The sequence below is a fragment of the Heterocephalus glaber genome, unplaced genomic scaffold (genome assembly GCF_053883595.1).
Source record: "Heterocephalus glaber isolate CG9 unplaced genomic scaffold, H.glaber_assembly_v1.0 deba00001451, whole genome shotgun sequence".
NCBI classification, from domain to species: domain Eukaryota; kingdom Metazoa; phylum Chordata; class Mammalia; order Rodentia; family Bathyergidae; genus Heterocephalus; species Heterocephalus glaber.
The window spans coordinates 4,054,149-4,075,372 of record NW_028258301.1 but is presented as its reverse complement, the minus strand read 5'-3'; the positions used below and the strand labels follow the sequence as shown (position 1 = coordinate 4,075,372).

Here is a 21,224-nt window from a genome sequence, read left to right as displayed (position 1 = left end):
GTCAGATGGAACTAATTTTGAATCTGTGCATTGCTTACCAGCTGAGCGGCTTTCAACAAATCACTTCATTCTCAGTTTCCTCATCTATAAAAATAGGGATAATAATTCTTTCCAGATAAGATCTTTGAGAGGGGTAAATTTTACATAATTATTCAAGGTTTGAGCCCATGATATATTCATCCTTGAATTTGCAGTACCTATAAATTCTTTGGCACACAATTAGTAGACAGCAAATGATAGCTGTAAGTAATATTTATTTAAGAAAGAATTTATTCTGAACATTTAGCAGGATCAAGGAAGAAAAGGAAAAATTATTTTTCTTCCACTACATAGATCTAGAAATCAGAGAGACAGATGGGTTAAGAGTTCAAGGCAGTTATAATTACAATGCTAATGTTATTAGCTGTTAATCATCTGCCTGTTGCTATCATCTTGGCTCACAGTCAGACATGTGCTCTTTCTGAAAGCAAATCCTGGATTTCTAAAACATCTTTAATGCAATTAATATATTTCATTAACTTTGTTCTGCCATTAGCTGCTCCAACTAAATAAAACATGGGGAGATTTTAGCTACTCATTAAGGAGCTGTAGTGTGTGTGTGTGTGTGCGTGTGCGCATATGTGTGTGTGTGCATGCACACATGGACCTGCATACGTGTGGAGAGAGAAAGAAACTCACACACAGAGGGAAGGTGTGGCCAGATCTGTTGATCTATGGAATTTGTCCCATAGAGCTACAGTCAAATGCTAGTGTTATGCTAGCAGTGGTTGGATAGTAGGGATGTAATATGTATATTGGGGAAAGGATACAACTTTTGAAATAGTTTCATTGTCACTTTTTGGATGGGCAGGTATGAACTGAAGTGTCTTGATCAAATCCAATACCATCCCTTTGTGACTGAACAATCAGATTTTGCTCGGCCAAGTCAACCTAAAAAGGAGTTCACACAGAACCATAAAGGGCATCTGTGAGAATAAGATAAGGATGATATATTTGTGGGATGAAGTATAATCAGAAGTTGAAGGAGCATTTACTGGATAGCCACTCAGGCAAGACACTGATCATGCTTCTGAAGAGAGGAAGGAACCCCTCCTCCTGGCTGGCCTGTAACCCCAAGGTTCAGGTGTCAGCATTCATTTCCCTTGGGGATTATGAGAGCTCGTCCCTATAATCAATAAACTTGAAGCCTCTGGCATATCTGAACTCTTTCAATACTCTTAGAAGTTGCTTCTTCATGCATGCATGCATGCATGCATTCATTTAACAAATATGAGTACCTAGAAGGAGGATTAATAAGATAGGATTCTGTCTGTGCAGAGCACAAAATAAATAAAAAAGACATAATATGTTATGATAGAAGATTATGCCAAGTTCTGTGAGAGCACAGGTGTGCCTATGTTTGTCTGGGGAAGGAGGGATTTAGGGAGGGACAGGTGGTCAGGATGCACAGGGTGAGCTAGACCAAAGAGGGAAATCATCAAGCTGAAGGTCCAACGTGTACAAAAGCCTAGAAATGGCCGGGGATTTAGCTCAGCGGTTTCACCGCCTGCTGTGCAAGTGCAAGGACCCAAGTTTGATCCCCAGTACCAAAAAAAAAAAAGACTCTCAGGTCTATTTAAAAAAAAAAAAGCCTAGAAATGAGAGAGAACTTGGTTTACTCTTGGAATTACAAAATACTTGAAAACAGTTTGAGCACAGAGAAGTTGTAGCAGTGGGAAAATGGGGTTGGAGAGATGTTTGTCTGAGTGCTTTATGAGGGCCAGAAACTCGTGCCCCATCCCACATACAAAGAGTGATTGAAATTATATGGTAAATATTTAATTTTTTAAAAATTATTACAGTAAAAGACACATTCTCATTAATGCCCTAGAAATACTCCTTTTCACTTTGAACAAACGTATCTTATCATTCTTGCCACTTTCTCAAGCATTTCTAGAAGTTCTCTTTCATGAGTTTCTCTATAAAGTCTGATAAAAAAATATAATAAATGTTGCTGCTGAGTGCCATCCAATGTAAATGCAGGCTTGTAAGAATATTGTGGTGTGTTCTCACCCACCTTATTCACCAGATCTGGCACCGTGTGTCTGCTGGCTCTTCCCCAAAGTCAAAATGATGATGAAAGGTAAATGTTTTTAATTGATTCAGAACATTGAGGAAGCCACAATAAAGCAATTAAAGAGATTCATGAAGAGGACTTCCAGAACTGTTTCAGAAAGAGGCAAGAGTGACAAGACGAGTGTTTGAATAAGGGGGTAATGTTCTGAGGGGGATTAATGGCATTGTATCTTTTATTATAATACATTTCTAAAAATGTAAACATTCACTGTATTTTTAGATCACACCTTATATAGTGCTTTTGAATGCTGGTACCTTCTACCACTAAGGATCCCTAAACACCAGGCCAGTGTTTTTTAAGTTTATTCCTCGCTCTGTCCATTAAAAGGACACTCATTTGACTTGACCAGTATCCAGAATTAAATATGATAGATAACGAATATAATGAATTTAAAATGCTCCAGTTATTGCATGAAATCAAAAGACCTACTTTATTACATAGCTTGGTCTTTTAGGTCCTCACTATGAAGTTGGCAAGTGATTTAACCACTCTGAGCTTTTTTAGTTTCTCTATATCTCAAATGGGTATGATTATGGAGAAGAATCAATAAAATATTTTTTAGGATTTGTTGTGGTGTTTGTTTCAGAGGTGGCTGGATCTGTAGTGTGTGATGCTGGGATTGATTCACGATGCTGTGCTAGGATTAAGGGTGTCCCATCCTGGGTGTGAGTGCTACTTGCCCTAAGGGCAGTTAGCCTGGATGGAATATAACAGACAGAAAAAGGGCTGCTATTGCTACTTGCTGCTTGCTACCTGTTATGAGCTGTTTCTCCTTTGCCATGCCACTTTGCACCCAGCCAACTATGGACTGAAACCTCTACAACCTGTAAGCCAAAATAAACCTTTCCTCCTTTAACTTTGGGTGTCAAGTATTTTGTGTCAGCAATGAGAAAAGTAACCAAGACAAAATTCTATTTATAAACTGAGACATGCTGCCTAAGTGGGTACCAAGACCCCTTTTATATTTATGTAGGCATCTGATACAAGTTTGTCCTTCTTCCCACTCTGATAATTTTGAGTTCTCCCCAACATCTTTGCTGGCCATACAAGAGGCTCTCTGTCTGCTCCCCCTACCTGTTAAGATCCAGCTCCCACAATGGCTAGAGGACTAGAAGCCTAGACTAGTGTTGCTTGGACTTCTCACTTATACTTCCTGATACAGCAGGAACAGCACTAGCATAGCATTCAGGGCCACTCTCAGCCCATATCCCTCCCCAGTATGTTTTTATGTGTACTTGCAGAGGTACCTGGGAGATGCAGGGCCATTTGCGGTGAATAGTGGAGGCTGTATGACCTGCAGACAAAATGTTAAGATATTCCAGCCGTCCAGATCCTTGTTGATTTATTAAGCACCTGAGAGTATGTAGGCACACCAGGTACATTCCTGGGATTAAGTCAAATTCATACGTGAGAGACAAATTTGGAAAGGCTACTATCCTCCTTCAGAAGTAAATGATTTCACTGGCTCCATCTTCCAGCTGTGCAAATTGGTTAATTACAAAGGCTGTAATTTGCAATCAATATTATCTCCTTGCCATCTATTTCACCAAAGGCAAATATTTATGACCACATTTAAAAAGGGGCGCATTGCCTTAATTAGGAGCCATACATGGAACACTGTCAAGGCACTGATGCCAGTTTTTGCTTTTTAGTTTGGAAGATTTAGGGGAGAAAACATGGGCAGATGATAGATCAAGGCATTGATTTCCACAAGATAAAAACAACCATAGGTACTTATCTCAAGAAACAAATTCTAGACACACAGAAATGATTTATTCACAAAAGATGCTTATCATAGAACTTTCTATAATGCTAAAATAATATTCGCTTACATGTTCAACAGAAAAGAGGCAAGTAAGTTATTATATATTATCTAGCCATTAAAACTAGTAGATATTGGGCAGGGGATTTAGCTCAGTGGTTCCGGTGCCTGCCTCACAAGCGCAAGGACCCGAGTTTGATCCCTGCTACCAAAAAAACCCCCCCAAAACAAAAAAAAAAAACCTAGTAGATATTAAAAAATGCATATTAACATGGAAAATTCTTCATTTTGTACAGTTAAGAGGGGAAAAAGAAAACAAAACAAAAGAAAGTAGGTGGCCAACACTTTAAAATATGCATAGAAAAAAAGCCTGGAAGGAAATATATCAATATGACAATGGTGGTAGTCTTTAAGCATTTTCACTATATTTTCCCTAGTTTCCATTTCTTTTCTTTTCCTTTCCTTTTCTTTTTTCTCTTCTCTTCCTTTCCTCTTTTCTTTCTCCTTCCATCCCCTTATCCTTTCTTTATTCAAAATTTCTTTCTTTAGAAATTTCTTTTTTTTGAAAATCTTTTTTTCTGCCCTTCTTTCTGCCTTTCTGTCTTTCTTGTGCTAGGGAATGGAATTCAGTGAGTTGTGCATAATAGGCAAGCACTCTACCACTAAGCTACATTCCCAGCCCTTCCTACATTTTTATTGAATGAATATGTAGTAATTTTACAGTTATAAGACTCATTTAACATGCAAGCAGTGTAAATGTCTGGTTGGAGTGGCAACTTCATAAAGTCACCATGTTCCATACTCTGGAGTGAGGAAGCAACCTTGGATCATGAGAATACATTTTTATTCAATCAGGAGAAAAATAGTAAGAATCCATACTATGGCAGGCCCCCAATACTAAATGCTTGTCTTCACCTTCAGGACATCATAGAATATTGGGAAAGGATAGGTCCCTTGCTGTGTGAAAGAGGCTGGTACAGGGTATTGGGGGAGCATACAATAGACTCCTCAACCACTCCGTGATCAGGGAAGGCTTCCTGGATGTGGTAACATTCAAAATAAAATTTAAAGAATAAGGAAGCATAAAAAGCATTCCGGCATAAGAAAACAGGACAAAAAGATAGATGTGGAAGAACCTGTCAGGTTCTGGGAATAACCAGTATTTCATTGTGGCTGAAATGTTTGGCACATAGAAATGACAAGAGAAGGCCAGATTCTAAAAGGTTTTGAATGCCAGTCTAAAACAGCCCCTCAATGAAAAAGGCTGGAGAGATTGGTGTTTATCCTTAAAGTGACAAGCAGCTATTGAGAGCATTAAGTAGAGGCATAAAGTAGTTATAGTTATGTATTGAGATTTGTAAGACTATAGCATGAATTTAGGGATCGATCTGTGAGGTGAACTTGTTGGGTACAGAGGTAGACTGAAGATAATTTTGAGACAATAGCAGTAGTTCTGGTGAAAGATGCATATTACGAACCTGAAATTCTAGACTTATAAGAGCCCCTAGAAATCTTCTAGTCCAGTGCTTAGTGGAAGAACAAGTTTCAGAAGAGGAAGCACTGGTGAATCCATTGTTGGGCCGAGAGGTTCTTCTGTTGAGCCCAAATACTCTAAATCTCCCTATAGCTCTACCCTCCTGTTATAGTTCTTCCTCATGAAGAACCTGTAGTATGTTGTGTGTTTTTATGCCAATTAACTCATTCAAGTCTTCCTAAAAATCTTTTGAACAAAGCATAATTATTATTTCTACTTTACAGGTGAAAAAAGCTGATGCAAGAAGCTACATGGATTTTCGTTTCTATTTTTAAATTCTTGTGACTTCAGTATGCAGTGATTCTGAGTATTTTCTGAACCTCATAAGTTTCCTTAAAAGAAAAAATATGAGAAAAGGAAAAAAAATGGAAACAAAGTCTTTGTAAACAGGGAAGCGAGGAGGGGGTGAAGGGAGGGCAGGGGAATGGGGAAAAAATAAGAACCAAGATACATCATGTAAAGGTACAGGATCCCAATGATGAATGTAACTGTATTGTATACCTAAAATGTACCAATAAACTTAATTAAAAAATAAGTTTCCTTAGAATATACTCCAATTTAAAATTTAGGGATCTGAACTGAGAGTTCTGTTCCCCAGAGACCTATTAAATGTTAACAGAGTACTGAGAAACCGTGAGCCTTTGTACTGGTTAAATTTACTTATCAACTTGACTAGCCACTGAGCGCCCAAATATTTGTTCAAGCATTATTTGTGGTGTTTCTGTGAGGTCAGTTTTGGTTGAGTTTAACATTTAAATTGATAAAATGCCTAAAGCAGATTGCTTTCCTTGATATGAGTGGGGTCTCATTCATTCAGTTGAAGGCTGAATAAGGGAATTATTCCTTGAATGAGACAGTATTCCTCTTGCCTGACTACCTTTCAAATTGTAGGGCATTAACACTTGTCATGCCTTCCTACTCTAGCTGAAGCATTGTCTTTCCCTGGATCTTGAGTCTGCCAGCATTCTGACTGGAACTGTACCAATGGCTCTTCTGCTTCTCAGTCCTTCAGACTCAGATTAGAACTATACTCTGGGCTCCTCTGGAACTTCAGCTTACCAATTGCATATTTAGGGACTTATCAGTCTTCAAAATCACAGAAGTCAGTTCTAAATAAATATATCACACATATATAAACACACTCCAATTCTACTTGTTCTTTTCTCTGGAGGACCTTGACTAATATCCCCTTCTTGCTCATATAATTAAACTTCTACTAATACAGTCTGTGATCACATTGGCCTATTTGGTATCCACAGTGCCTCATGACACCAGAGTTGGCCTAACAAGTGGCAAAGTTAGGATACAAGATTAGGTCTGGTGGCCCCAGCCCAGATCCTTTCCTTTGCCTACAATGCACCAAAGGATACCAAGGCTATTGAAGAGGAAAAAACAAACCTTATTGCTTGTTCCAGATCTTCATTGGACCTTCCAAGAGAGGCGAAGGCTTGTTTTCTGAATATATCTAACTACTCACTATATAGTTATCCATTAATAGAGCAAAGGTTTTCTTGCTTTTAAACAGTGTGTTTTTCAGTAGGCACAGACAAGGGAAAAAAAAAAACCTAAGAAGAAATTTTGCCTTCCCATCACCATCTATCACTTCTGGTTTCCTCTGTCATGTCCAGCACTATGTAGGCTGGAACAAGGACCAAATAATTAACCAACATCCTCTGTTAATTAAACCTACCCTACATAGAGACCAATACGCATTTCAAGGCTGGGTAAACTCTAGTACCCAGGCAAGAATGAGCTAGGAAGTCTGAAAACTTTGGTGAGTCAAGAATGTAGGCCTCCTCCTCTTACCTTGTTGGATTCTCTCCTTTTTCCTTGTGCAAATCCTCTGCTTTGATTGCACCTCTCTCCTCTGCCTAACAAATTCCCATTTTTCCTCCAAACCCAGCTTTATTATCTCCTGCTCTAGGCAGAGCTTCCTGTTCCTCTTTGGTGCTCACACAGAACCCTGCATACATTTCTACCATACTATAACTATTGCCTTTTGTTTCTTGACTTTTCCTTGACTCCCTTTGGACTTTTTCTAGGTCAAGAATCAAATCTGATACTTCTGTTTTTCAGTGTTGCACACAAAATATGATAATGAAGCACACATAATAACTTAATGATTAATTTAATGAGTAAATGAATGATTAATTATTTGAATTTCAGGTCTGTTTATTTCATGTCTGAATCAAGGCACCATTAGTAGGCCTTAGTTTTAGCATTGGTAGAATGGGAATATCTGCTTCTTAGCATTGTTACTAGGAATATATAAAAGAAAGAGGATGGTGAGAAGGAATGACTGTGTGTGTATGCATGTGTGTGAGAGTCACAGAGAAAAACAGAGAAGAGTGAGAGAGAGAGAGAGACAGAGAGAGACTTCTAATATGAGTCACCAAGAGTAAGAGTTCTTCTTTTCTCCTTTCTGCCCCTTCATTTTCACAAGACAAATGTATTTGATATTTATTTACATATTAAGGATTATGTTAGGTTTCAACACCTAATATATGTCAAACACTGAGGATATAATGAAAGCATGTCAAACCTATTTTTTGGCATTTAAGGAACATACTAGGGGGGGAGGGTCAGATACATGAAGACAATCACAATCCAGTATGCCAAGAACTGGGATTCAGTAAACACAGGAAGTAGGTAAGCATGGAGGAAGAGCATTTACTCCATGTGGTCACAGAAGACTTCTGTTTGGAAGACTTAATCTCCCATAAACAGGAATTAGTTAATTGAAAATTCTTCTGGGCACATAAATAGATGTGTTAGGAAGAGTAAGAGTAAAGATGAGGGAGAATGGCAGCCATGAGAAGTTCAGAGTGTAGAGTACTGAGGTGATGGGTGGTAGAAAAGATGGTGGTTGGGTAAATGTTAAAATATAGTTCTGTATAAGACTGAAGGGAGATAGAGGCCAGTCAAACAGGGATTTAGCAGCCATAGAAAGACACTGGCCTTAACACACAGTGAGTGGGACAAGGCTACCTGGGAGAACAATATGCCAAAATTTTCTCTTCAAAGTAACAAAACAAGAACTCAATGATAGAAGGATAACTGAAGGGAAATGACTGTAGGCTTTCCATCTTTGGGATAAAAGCTAACGGTTGGAGAATATGGCCTGGAGAAGAGAAGACATGGAGGAAGGCCAGGTTGCAGTTTTTAAAGCTGAGGGGCTACTTGGGGAAGGAAGCAGATGTGATGTGCTCGAAAGAGCAGCACTAGGATAAGTGCATTTGACTGGCTGGCCTGTGATCTCAGCTCTGCCACCTACTATCTGTGTAAACCTGGGAATTCAGTTAACTCCAACACACCCCAGTTTCTATACTGGTAAAATTAGAACTGTCATACTGACTTTGGCACATTGCTATAGGGGTTTATATGAAGATGTACATTAAGTGCCCTGTGCATATTTGGCACCTGGGAGATGCTCATGTTAGACCTCTTTATGACTTTGAACATGAATACCAAGATGGAGTGAGAAGTATGTTGGCAGGAAGAGCATGGAGGGAGGAGGGAAACAAGAATAATTTCAGCTTCAACACAAACACAATTCCATTTGCTTCCTATTTTGGGAATTGCGGCGGAGGCCAGGAGGAGAGGAAGGATTCCCATTTTAGCGCAACCCGCCTTCTCACTGGGGCTGTGACTTCCAATACTCTAACCAGCCTCTCAAAGCTTTATAGAAGATTTGGTCCCTGACCTTGCTTGAGGGGAATCAGAGTTTTCTTTTAAGAGTCACCTTAAATATTCTGCCTCACAAAAGCTATCCCTGATACCCCAGCCTATCTAGGAGCTTGAGATATAATACCACATTGCACTATTTACTTCTTCTGTATCCTGATTATGGTTTTCCTTATAGATTTATGTGTTTGCTGAATGCTTTCCTCCTTCTCTGTGAAGGCAGAGACTGTTTATGCAGAGGCTATTGTATTTTCAGTGTCTAGAGCAGTGCTTGGCACCAAGTAGGCACTTTACTCATTAGTCCACTTAATGAATAAGCACATGAATAAACAAACAACTAGGAACCAGAAGAAAGGGCATTTTTTTAGCAAAGTAAATAGCATAAGAAAACATAGATGGGGCAAGTGCAACATCTATACAAGTACCAAGTGAAAAGCTCAGTGCATCTAAGAGGTAAAGATGGAAAAATCTTTAGGGGGCAGTCTGCACAGGTACCACAACTCTCAGCTAAGGGCACTAACTATCCCCTGTAAGTAGTGGAGAAACACTACAGGGGCTTAAGTGTGGAAGGCCATATGCTGAAAGACTTAGATGGGTAGAAATGGAGCAACATCCTGCCTGCTTCTAAACTTAGCCTGGCCAATGCCTATCCAAGACCTTCATTTTCAATCTCAGAGGCCTTCTTCCTTCTCCAACCATTGTCCACATTCAGTGTGACAGAGACTTTCTTTTATGACAAATTCCTTCACTACATTTAAGCCCCAAACTTTAAGGAACAACTCATTAGATAATCCTTCCCTGCACAATCAAACCCTTAGCTTTTTTCAGAAGACCAAAGTTAAAGGCTGTACCAGATGCCTCAGTCTCTCATTCTGTAAAATAGGATTTTATGATAATTGATTTATATTCTCAGAGTTGGTAGGAGAATTAAACAAAATAAAGGATATGAAAGAGTTGCTGAATTATATGGCACTGTCAAAGCCACATACCATGAAGTACTGAAGCTGGTCCTCTGGGCCAAAACACTGGTATATATGTATTCATAAAACATATCTAGGCTCTGATTCCAGTACCCCATACCAATTTCCTGTATCCTCAAAGCAGGATTATGATGGAAGACATAAGCTTTATTCAATGAAACCCAAAAGTCTAGGGATCAGATGAACTGGATAGGAAATTTCTAGAAATAGCCTCATGGCTTAATAAAGATCTCAAGGCAGTGGGGACTGGAAGCTTGGAGTTATAAATCTCTCTAGGTAGTGGACTGAATAAAATCCTTGACAGAAGAATAATTTACAACTCCAGCTTTGTAATATTCCTTTGAATTAAGTGTTTCCATGACTTGCTACCAGCAAACTGCCTGTTTAAGTTCAACTTTCTGAACCTAAAAAGATTCTACAAGTGCTGAGACTTTCTGATTAACAGAAGGCCCTCAAGGAGCTGCCTCCAGTGTCCTTCCCACCCTCCTCTTCCACTGAGTCACTTCACACTCTCTCCTCTTCTCCCTATCTTCTGGAGTCTAGACACACTGAGCCCAAACCCAAACATGCTATTGCATCTCTGTACTGTTCTCACTGCTACAGTGCTTTTTCTTCTCTAACAGTAGTATCTGTTTATCTTTCATACTCTGGTCAAGTGCTATATTTCCTCTGAAAACTGTTGATTCCTTAAAACAAAATTAATTCCTCCATTTTTATTACTTCCATAGGCTATTACTGTTCTACAATTTTATTTGGTAGAAAGTCTATTGTATTTAAATTTTAGTTGGCTGATTCTATATCTTTTCCACTGTTATAATGTCTTTGCAACCCTAGTGCCTAACATGAGTGTTGAAACACTAGCATGAATGTTTCATATGGAAACAAAAGAGAGATAAGACAGGAATTAATTTTTATTGTTCATCAAATGGCATGGGAAACAATTTATATATATAGACTTGTATAGTTCCCAGCTTTCATGATCATAGGGTTTGAACACAGCCAACATTTCTGCTTATGCTGCAGAAAAGCCCTAGAAGCTCACTGAGGCTCAAGTTCTAACTTTTTCCCTCCTACTTTCTGCCACCATCACCCTGCTCTTATCTTCCTGGCTCTTCAATGGTCTGGCTTCATAACTTGGCTCTGAATATCTGTCTCAGACACCTATTAACTTCAACTCAAGGCAAATGTAATTTCTTGTGTTGTCACTATATGCAGACATGTAGTTTGCACATTTTCTTTTTTTGAGGAGCCCTTTTAGGCATAGTTGAAGGCAAGAGTAATCTTAGCTGCACAGAATCACAATTGATGAGTATTTTCCACAGCCTAGGGCAGTAATGGAAAACCTTTTAGGGTTTTCAATGATACAAACAGCCACTCGTGGCATGTGTGCCATAGGTTTGCCACCTCTGGCCTAAGGTATAAGACAAACCTCATTGAAGTATGTATCCTTATTTGCAAATAGGCTGTGTTAGTTACTTTTCTCCTTGCTGAGACAAAATACCCAATGCCCCAAGTTAATGGAGGAAAGGTTTACTTGGCTCACAGTTTACAGAGGTTTCAGTCTATAGTTGGCTGGTTCCAAGGAAGGGTAGCATGGCAGACAAACATTGCAGAGGAGAAATACTTCTTGGTGGGCAAAACGAAGCAAAGCAAGCAAGGGACAAAACGAGCCTCTTTCTGTCCCTTATATTGTATCCAGGCTACTGGGATAAGGGCGGTGCCAAGCCAATCAGTGGACTGATTTAGTAATTACCCGCCCTCAGTCCTAACACCCTTAATCCTAACATTGCACCATGAATCATTCCCACACTCTAGATCCAATCACCTCTGAAAAAGCCCCACCTATGACTGCATAAGGCTTTAGGGGGACAGCTAAGCACAAGCCATAACATAGGGCCACAAAGGTACAAAAAGGCTGGGGACTAGCAAGAAGGTGGCATTGCTAGTAAGTGTTGAAGATAGGATTCAAAGTCAGTATAGATATTTTGTGGTAAAGCATCAGACAGTAGAAGAAAGAAGCCAGAATATTCCCCCAACTGCCATGATGGTGCCACTGGCAGTAGCTATTCTCCTCTGTGGTTCTAGCTCCTGCTAGATACATTGTCTTGGTTCCAGCTTTTGTCAGGTAAGCCTAGCTTCTGGGTTCCAGTACCACCTCTTCTCTCTTTGCATTCCAGCCTAGGGTGTGGCGTCTTTCTGGTGTTGCTAATCTGTGCATTTGTTCATCATTCTGTTTGTCAATGGGTGACAATTTCCTACATTGAATTCTCTTTGCTTTAAATGTTTGGAGTTCTCTTCCTTTAGTTATACACTGATTAGTACTTCCATATATAGATGAAACTACAAAAAGTCAAGGAAATGATGTATAATAATAACACGTAATCAACCAAAATTATTTACTGTCTAATGCTAATGGTTGCCCACAAAAGGTTGTACCTTAGGTATTTCTAGGCTGCAGGTTACAGTGCACTCCCGACCTCTAATTGTAACTATTCTCTCTACTTATCTTCTCATTTGAATTATAGTAAGAGTGACTTTATCCTAGAACTAACTTTATAACTGCTCTAATATAAAAAGTAAACCAGTGGCAAACTTGAGGATTCTCATTGTTGTTAGTTGCACTTATGTGTGTGTTTGTGTGACATATTATAGCCATTGCTTTTGCTATGAAACTTTTCAAAACTAAAAATGTTGGGTAGAAGAGTTCTTTAGTGTCTCTCTCTCTCTTTTTTTTTTTTTTTTTGAGACAGGGCCTCGGTGCATAGTTCAGGCTGGCCTTGGGCTCACTAAGTAGCCCAGGCTGGGCTCAAACTGGCAGTGATCCTCCTGCTTCACCCTCCTGAGTCCTGGGATTATAAGGGTGCATCATCATGCCTGGCCCTTTAGTGTCTTTAGTGTTAGAAATTGTGAAACTAGAAACAGACTCTCCAAGGTCTAAAATGGTCTCAAGGACAACTTGCATCTCTCTTTTTTGGGAGTTTGGACCTGACTCCCATCATCATCATCATCATCATCATCATCATCATCATCATCATCATCATAAATAGTCATGAGTACCTGCTATATGCTAGACAGACATCCTGGTTGTAATGTTGACATATGAGCTTAGCAAGCCATGATAAGTAATTTGTGGAAACCGAGTCAACTTCGCAAAGATCACATGGTAGTAAGTTAAGGGGCAATGTTAAATGGGATCTCAGTCAATCTAGCTCAACAATTTCAATTGTGCTGTTAGGCACAATGCTTTAATGCTTTTTGATGGAGCAGGTTTATCTGCTTGGTGGCCCAGAAGCTCCCTCTTAGTGTGCCATGACCTCCGTTTGTCCCTTCTCAGACTCATTTCTAAGAGCATAGTGTATTTTCCCTACTCTTGGGAGAGGAATGTGCATATTTCATAATAATTCCTTTTGATAATTAGAAATTCTGTCCCACAGGATGAAGAAGGAGATCAAAAAGACTGCTTTATATATGTAGTTTCTTCTCACTCCTGAATAGAACCAGTTAGAGAGAATCTGGAACATCCCTCAGGGAGTCTGAGAAAGAGCAAATAAGGTATTTGAAAGGATTTGTCTCTCCAGGAGTTAAAACACTTTAGAATGCAAAGCAGAAGAAAAAAAATAAACACAGAGAAAAACGATTTTCTGCTTTTTTTTAAACTTAAAATTATGGAAATTGTTTCTGACAGCAAATTGCTCCTAATTAATTTCTTGGCTCTGCTGGGAAAATGTACTGTTCCATTGACTTCTAAATTCCACCAGCTTAATTATCAAAAGAACCTCCCCACCCATGATTAACATGTGGGTTTGTAGTTGGGAATATGTCAGCATACTACGAAGGAAAAAAGAGCTAGGGGTGGAAGGGTTGAATTGTCACCAGGAGGCTAGAGACCCAATTCCAGCCTTGGCACCAACATTCCCAAGTCCAGGAGAAAGTAGTATCCACAGGAAAAGAAGTTTGAATGATGTTGGCAAAAATCACAGTGTAAGGAATGACTGCATATGGAATTGGGAGAGTTGGGTTTAAATTCCATCCACAGTTATTTCCTGAGCCTCAACCATTTTTGTAAAATGAGGCTGATAATAATAATATTAGTTAACATTTATAGAGCTCTTGCTACATGCTACACAGTGTATCTACATATATTAATATACTATTCTTTTTCACAGCCCTGTGAAATAAGCATTGAAGCTATCTCCATTTTATACATGAGAAAATACAAGTTCAGAGGGACTGTGGAAATTGCCTGAGATTACACATGTAATAAATGGTAAGAGGCCATGAGAGAAAGAAAGAAAGAAAGAAGGAAGGAAGGAAGGAAGGAAGGAAGGAAAGAAAGAAAGAAAGAAAGAAAGAAAGAAAGAAAGAAAGAAAAAGGAAAGAAAGAAAGAAAGAAAGAAAGAAAGAAAGAAAGAAAGAAAGAAAGAAAGAAAGAAAGAAAGAAAGAAGGGAAGAAAAAAAGAAACAGGTAGGCAGGCTAAGTGTGAAAGAAAAAGAGCCTCCCGCTCAGTTTCTAACAGTTGGTCAACCTGTCTGTCTTCTTCATTAGTCTACGAACTTCTTCAGGTCAGGAGATCATTTCCTCTGATTTTGTATCCTAAATGCAGTTAATGTTTGGTAAGTAAATACAGTGGAAACTTGACCTACAATCTCAGTTTGTATGTGAAGGCTGGTTGTAACTCAAGTTGGTCAATTGGAGGCACAGGCTCCTCTACACAGTCTTCAAAGTCTCTCTCCTGTATACAGGCAGATCTCAGTGTCCTTAGACATTGACTCAGGATTTATCAATTAACCCCATACAGGCAAAAATGTTGTAATGTTCCCTCCAGAGCTCTTTAAGGGTTAAATCTGTATCTGAGACCATCTGGAAGCACAAGTGGTTGGCATTCAGGTCATAACTCAAGATTTTGGTTGTACGTTAAAACTAAAATTCCAGTTGTTACCCGAGTTGTTCATATGTCAGGCCAGTTGTAACTTGAGAGTCCACTGTAAATGAACAAATAGTTTAGATGATCAATTAAATATAAGCAGAATTTGAAGCCTAATCTGTTCATTTGATGAAGCTCAAATAAAAAATATTAAATTTAAATGTTAAATATGTGCTGTATGCCAGTTGCTGGGCTAATCAATGAATAACCTTGGGCACCTAGAAATTTTGCTTTTAGAAACTGAGCCCAAGAAAATAATTTGACAATAGTATAAAGACAGATGAATAAAGGTATTCATCACAGCATTCACATTCATTCATTCATTTATTCAATCCATTCAACGAATAGTTGCTGTGATCTTACTATGTATCAGGTGTTGTCTTAGTAACAACCAATGAATAGACAACAAGGTGAGAACAAGATTTGCTCTGACGCAACTAACAGTCTTGTGGGGAAGACAGACAAAACCCAATAGACAGGCATTGATAAGAGGATCAAAGTAAAATGAAGCAAAGTAGAGTGAGGGAGTGGACTGTGAAAGAAGCTGATAATTTGGTTTGGGGCTTCTCTGAAGAGAAGCCATTCGAATATATTTCTTGATGTGAGGGGTGAACCATATGAATATTAGGGAAGATAAGAGCAGAGAGCAGAAGTTTAGTTTATCTGCTAGCTAAGTTTGTAACTTTAGGCAAATTACTTCAGCTTGCTGGCCTCCTAGGCAGGTATAAAGCTAGATCTTTCTTCTCCATCCTTCCATCTGTGTAACAGGAGCTCCTGCTTTCCACTGGGGCCCAGATTGGAATTGCACTGTATCTGAGAGAGCCTCTCCTTACCAAAACATTTTGTAAAACTCCCAAATGCTACACAGATGTAAATTAGATGTAAGTTAATCCTATTCATCTGCCAAAGCAAAGATCAACTTTTAATTCCTCTCTGAAGCCTTTCCTCACTTTGTTAGGGAGGACATCTCCCTTTATATTTCTTATGAAACTCTGTCACAAAATTAAGTTCTTTGCAGGAACTGAGTTTTTAACTTCTTGAAGCAAGGATGATGTTACTGAATCATAGCCCCTAGCTCAGTGCCTGGCATATGGTGGTGCTTAATACTGAATAGGTGGATTGACTTGAAAAGGCTTTGTGGAGTTGAGCAAGAATTTGATATGAGTTAGGTAAAGCTTTTAGTTACACTGAAACCTATCCTGTTATACATAATAGGCATGCAATAAATACTCATTGAATGAATAAGCCCATGTGAAAAACAATTTATTTTTCCTGAGTGAGGAGTACTCTGTCTCTGCATGGAAATACTTGTTTTGACAGTGATCAGAGGTGGCAATTCAAGGATGCAGTGTGAGGAGAAAGGGAGAGATGTGAGAAAGATTCATCTTTGCTAAAAATCCACTTAAGCAGGTAATGTGTTAGGTAGAACATTGAATCTTTCTTCTAGTTCAGTGGTGGCGAACCTATGGCACAGGTGTCAGAGTGGGCTGTTTGTATCATTGAAAGTTCTAGAAGGTTTGTCATCACTGTCCTAGTTGATTGTCAGAACAACCTGAGAATTATTATTATCTACCTTTTATAAATGAAGAAAAATGTGTCTGACAGATTAAGGCATTACATTCCTGCACAAATTAAAAGGGGAGTAGTAGGACTAAGAATCTTCAAGTGTCTAGTACTAATGTCCTTGCTCCCCACAGTTCATGGTATAGCAAGTGATAGGGAGAAGCTGGAATAACTTAGGTTCTATCTCCTGGAAGTCTAAAAGCTCACTGGCAACTACATGAGGAGATGATTGCTGGTTTTAGAAGGTACTCATAGACCCACAGTCACACAAATAAGCGTCTTGGTAGTTTAACATATTGCAAAAATAGCAGTGTGGATTCTGTGCAGTCCACACTCCTTCTCAAGGAAGAACACAGCTTACTCAGTTCACTCAGCTTACTCATGTATGCTCTGCTTTAATAAACATCAATCTCTCCTCACCCATACTGTTGCCATGAAGCTTCCTGCAGTGGATTGTGAACACCTTGAGATCCAGAGCTAGGTATTCCTACTTTTGCTGTGTCTAGCCCAGAACCTGGCACTAAAAAGACTTCAACCTTTTGCAGAGAAAATGAAAATGACTATGAAGGTTATCTTTATGTGTCAAATTATCTGGAGCATGGAGTAATCAGATATTTGTTAAACAGTATTTCAGGGTATATCTGGGAGGGTGTTTTGAATAAGAGTAGTTTTTGAATCAAGAAGATGAGTAAAGTAAATCACTCTCCCTAGTGGGAATGGGCACCACCTAATCTACTGGGCATGTGAGTAGAATTAAAATGCAGATGAGGTGAGAAATTTCTCTGTCTGTTTGACTTCTTAAACTGAAACTCAAATCTTCTCCTTCCTTTAGACAGGAACTCATACCATTGGTTCTTCTGATTCTCAGGCCTTCAGACTCAGACTAGAAGTATATCACCAGCTTTCTTGGGTCTCCAGTTTGCCAAAGTAGAACATGAAATTTCTCTGCCTCCATAATCATATGGACCAATTTCTTTATATTAAATATCTTTTATATTATAAAAGATATAAGGATATATATCTATGTAGTATAAACAGGTACATACATACACACGTATAGTTCTGTTTCTCTAGAGAATCATTACAACTTCAGATATTTTGGTACTATAGTAAGATGTTAGAATAACAAATAATTTAAAATGTCAAAGGGCTTTGGAGCTGGGTAATAAGGTAGAGGCCGGAAGAGTTTTAAGGTATATGCTATAGATTTGAAAATTAAAGGCAATTCTGGTGAGGGCTTAGCTGGAGATCAGGAACATATTAGAAACTGGAGGAAAAAGTAATCCTTGTTATAAAGTGGCAAGAAATGGAATTGTGTTTTGAGGGATGGTAAGGTTTATAAGCAATTTAACTAGATATTTAGTTGAGATTTGTAAGCAAAGTATTGAAGAATCAAGTGACTTGATTTTTCCTGACAACTTATAATAAATTGTGAGACGAGAGATGAATTGAAGAAGGAATTGTTAAGCAAAAAAAGAAATCAGAAATTAAAGGTTTGGAAATTCCTCAACCTTTCTATATGGCAAAAAGAGAGAAAGTATGTTTTGAAAAGAACAATAAGGATGTGGCTGGACCACCCAATAAAGAGATCATGAGTATAATTTATGAACTTAATTAGCAACCTCAACAGAAGCTAGGAAAAGAGATAGGATTATACCAACAGAAATACTACCAGCTGGGACTATATGAGAATAAGAAAGTGGGCCAGAATGAAAGATAATTGTTGGATTTCTTTAATTCTACAAGACTGAAACATAGAGCTATTCACTTAAAAGGGTATGCTATTCTTCAAGAAAGGAGAAGAAGAATGCTGATGATGATTCAGAGACTATTAGGGGTGCCACTTGGACCACAGGACCAGGAAAAGGGCTCATTCATCCTCAGTTTCAAGGAGGAGTTACCTACCTGGTCTTGTCAGGTGAGGATACTTATGCCCCATACATCAAGGGCAATACTTTGTAGACGAGTGTGTGTGTGTGTGTGTGTGTGTGTGTGTGTGTTTTAACCTGTGTAGCTGACCCACTTAGCCAGAACATTAAGAACATTAGACTAACAAAGCTTTTTTTCATTTGTTTAAATTCTTTTATTGGTACATTTCAGGTATACAATACATTTACATTTAGCATTGGGTGCTTGTACTTGTACACGATGTATCTTGGTTCTTATTTTTTCCCCATTACCTGTGCTCCCTTCACCCCCTCCACCCTTCCCTATTTACACAGACTAATGAAGCTTATTTTAAAGCTTTAGTAGCTAATGGAATTTGCCTTGGTGGGCTTTGAACTTGCTTAAGATCCATCACCCCTTTCTTCCTTCCATTTTCTCCCTTTTGGAATTAGAATGCCTGTCCTATGCCTGCTTTAACTCTGGATTTTGGAAACCAGGCATAACTTGTCTGGTTTTATAGGTTCACAGCTAGAGTTAAATCTTGCCTCAGGATAAGTCATACCTTGAGTCTCAGCCATTATCTGATTTAGATGATTTTTAATGATAGTTTGGATTTTAGACATTAGAGCTGATGCTGGAATGAGTGAAGACATTTGGAGCTGTTGAAATGAAATGAATGTATTTTCCATGAGAGAAGAATAAGTATTTTGGAAAACCAGGAGTACAATGCTATGAATTAAATAACACAGACTCCCTAAAATGTCCCATATGTTGAAGCCCTAATCCTTAATGTGATGGTATTTGTGGGGAGAGTTCTTTGGAGATAATTAGGTTTGATGAGGTCATGAGTAGGATCCTCATGATGGGATCAGTGTGTTTATAAGAAGAGAAAGAGAGATCAGAGACTTCTTTCCACCATGGGAGGACACAGAAAAAAAGGAGTTATGTAGAAGCCAAGAAGTGGGTCTTCACCAGGAGTGGAATCTTCTGGCATCTTGATTTTAGACTCCCTGGTCTCCAGAAGTGTAAAATAATTGTTTTTAAAGTCATCCGGTCTATGGTAGTTTGTTATTATAACTTGAGTAGACAAAGGAAGTCTTGGGAAACACCTCACTTCTAAGAGGAGTTTGAGTTAAGAATAAAATTGTTAAGTTTTGTCATTTTTGAACAATACTTTCACAAAGCTCTAAATTCCTCACTTGATGAGAGTTGTTATATATTCAGCATTCAGAGTGCCTAGTCTTTCTCTAGAACTAGGGTAGTGGTAGCTGGCCTTGCTTACCAGCCTTGAGACTTGTTCTTGTAATCAAGCTTTGCAGTAATAAAGATTTTAAATAAATGCCTATTATAATAAAAATAGTTACTAATTATGGATCCCCAGTGCATCATGAATGTGCTAAAATACACAAATGTCCTGTATTGAAAGAGTTCCTCAAAAATGTAGGCCTGGATACACATGTATAAATACCAAATAGTTTCTCTGGTGTGAAAAACTGCAAGAGTAAATGAGGACCATAATGTATAAGAGATAATGTAAAATAGAAAGAAAAGGTCCAAAAGGGAAGAGGAACTAGGGATGGAGGTGGGAGGAAGAAAAGAAGGGAAGGAAAAAATATGAGAAGAGAAGGAAAAAAATGAAAACAAACTTTTTGTAAATAGGAAGGGGTAGAGGGGTGGAAGGGAAGGAAGGGTAATGGGGAAAAACCAAGAACCTAGATATGTCATGTATAAGTATAAGTATAAATTCCCAATGATGAATGTGATCATAATGTATACCTAAAATGTACTAATAAACTTAATGGAATAAAAACATGTAGGCCTATAAGCATGATTATAGGACTACTAAGAGGACTTACACGTTTGACCCTACTCTCTGAGGTTTGGGACAAGGGAGTCAATTTTCCCTACTCAAATGCCTCTTAAAATCCTCTCATAGACACAATCTCAGATTTATCCATTTATTCAATAGATTAAACACTTTCTAAGGGCCTGAAATGATGTCAGATGCTAAGATCTAATGGCAACCAAAAACTCTGCCCTCCTGGAACTAGGCCAGTGGAATGCTCCTCAAATATCACTCACATGAGATTATTACACCCTGACATATGTGTTCTATGAAGTCCTTATAATAGAGCAATCTGACTGAGATTATGAGTTTGATGAAGTCTTTGCTGAGGAAGTAGGTTTGAGATGGGATATGAATGATGTGAAGGTAGTACTAGAGTTAAGAAATAGGAAGAACATCACAGAAAGTGGAAACACAAATGGATCGTTCAGGGGCTCATAATTTTTCTTGCAGTGCTAGAGATTGTACCTAGGGCTTCACAAACACAAGAGTGCATAATTTTAACAAGACACCACCAATTCTCAATAAACAGTGAAAGCATAATCTAATAATAATTGGCTTGCTATGCACAGATGCAGCTTTAAGACCTTAAAATTTTCCAACAAGGATGGTGTTTTTTAGTGCCTCCAAAAAAGAAATTTGGAGAGCAACATGGATCTAGGCACAGGGAATAATATGTTCAAAAATCTATGATAAGATAGAACATCTATGTCCCAGGAATTGGAAGACACTATGGAAGATATTGGGGCAAAGGAAGGATGTAAGACAAGGCTGAACAGCTTATCTTAAAATTCTTGGTAAGTCAATGAAAAATTTTAAGCTAATAGGGATGGAGAAAAAAGGGGTACACAAAGGATCATATGTGCTGTTTGACAAGTGGGTCCAGGGAGACCAGTTAGGGAGCTATTGCAATAGTTCAAGTGAAAG

The 21,224-nt window shown here is 38.5% G+C and overlaps 1 protein-coding gene and 1 long non-coding RNA gene across 21 annotated transcripts in view; one reads left to right on the top strand and one right to left on the bottom strand.

Moving 5' to 3' along the window:
* Window positions 1-21,224, bottom strand: part of LOC101710436 (AGBL carboxypeptidase 4) — a 1,386,524-nt gene that overhangs the window by 328,000 nt on the left and 1,037,300 nt on the right. For 4 of the 12 annotated variants that reach the window (XM_087214855.1, XM_087214860.1, XM_087214856.1 and 1 more), the window contains exon 1: window positions 6,811-7,031. The exons of the other annotated variants lie outside the window; for them this stretch is intronic. The gene's annotated coding sequence lies outside the window, so the exon portion shown is untranslated. Of the gene's footprint in view, window positions 1-6,810; window positions 7,032-21,224 lie in introns of those variants that run through there. 12 annotated transcript variants of the gene reach the window in all.
* Window positions 7,052-21,224, top strand: part of LOC106008108 (uncharacterized) — a 50,846-nt gene continuing 36,673 nt past the window's right edge. For 3 of the 9 annotated variants that reach the window (XR_015452641.1, XR_002390742.2, XR_002390739.2), the window contains exon 1: window positions 7,052-7,186. This is a non-coding gene — a long non-coding RNA (uncharacterized LOC106008108). Of the gene's footprint in view, window positions 7,187-13,510; window positions 13,629-14,242; window positions 14,344-17,568; window positions 21,095-21,224 lie in introns of those variants that run through there. The other 6 variants (XR_015452643.1, XR_015452639.1, XR_015452640.1 and 3 more) reach the window with 5 other exon arrangements.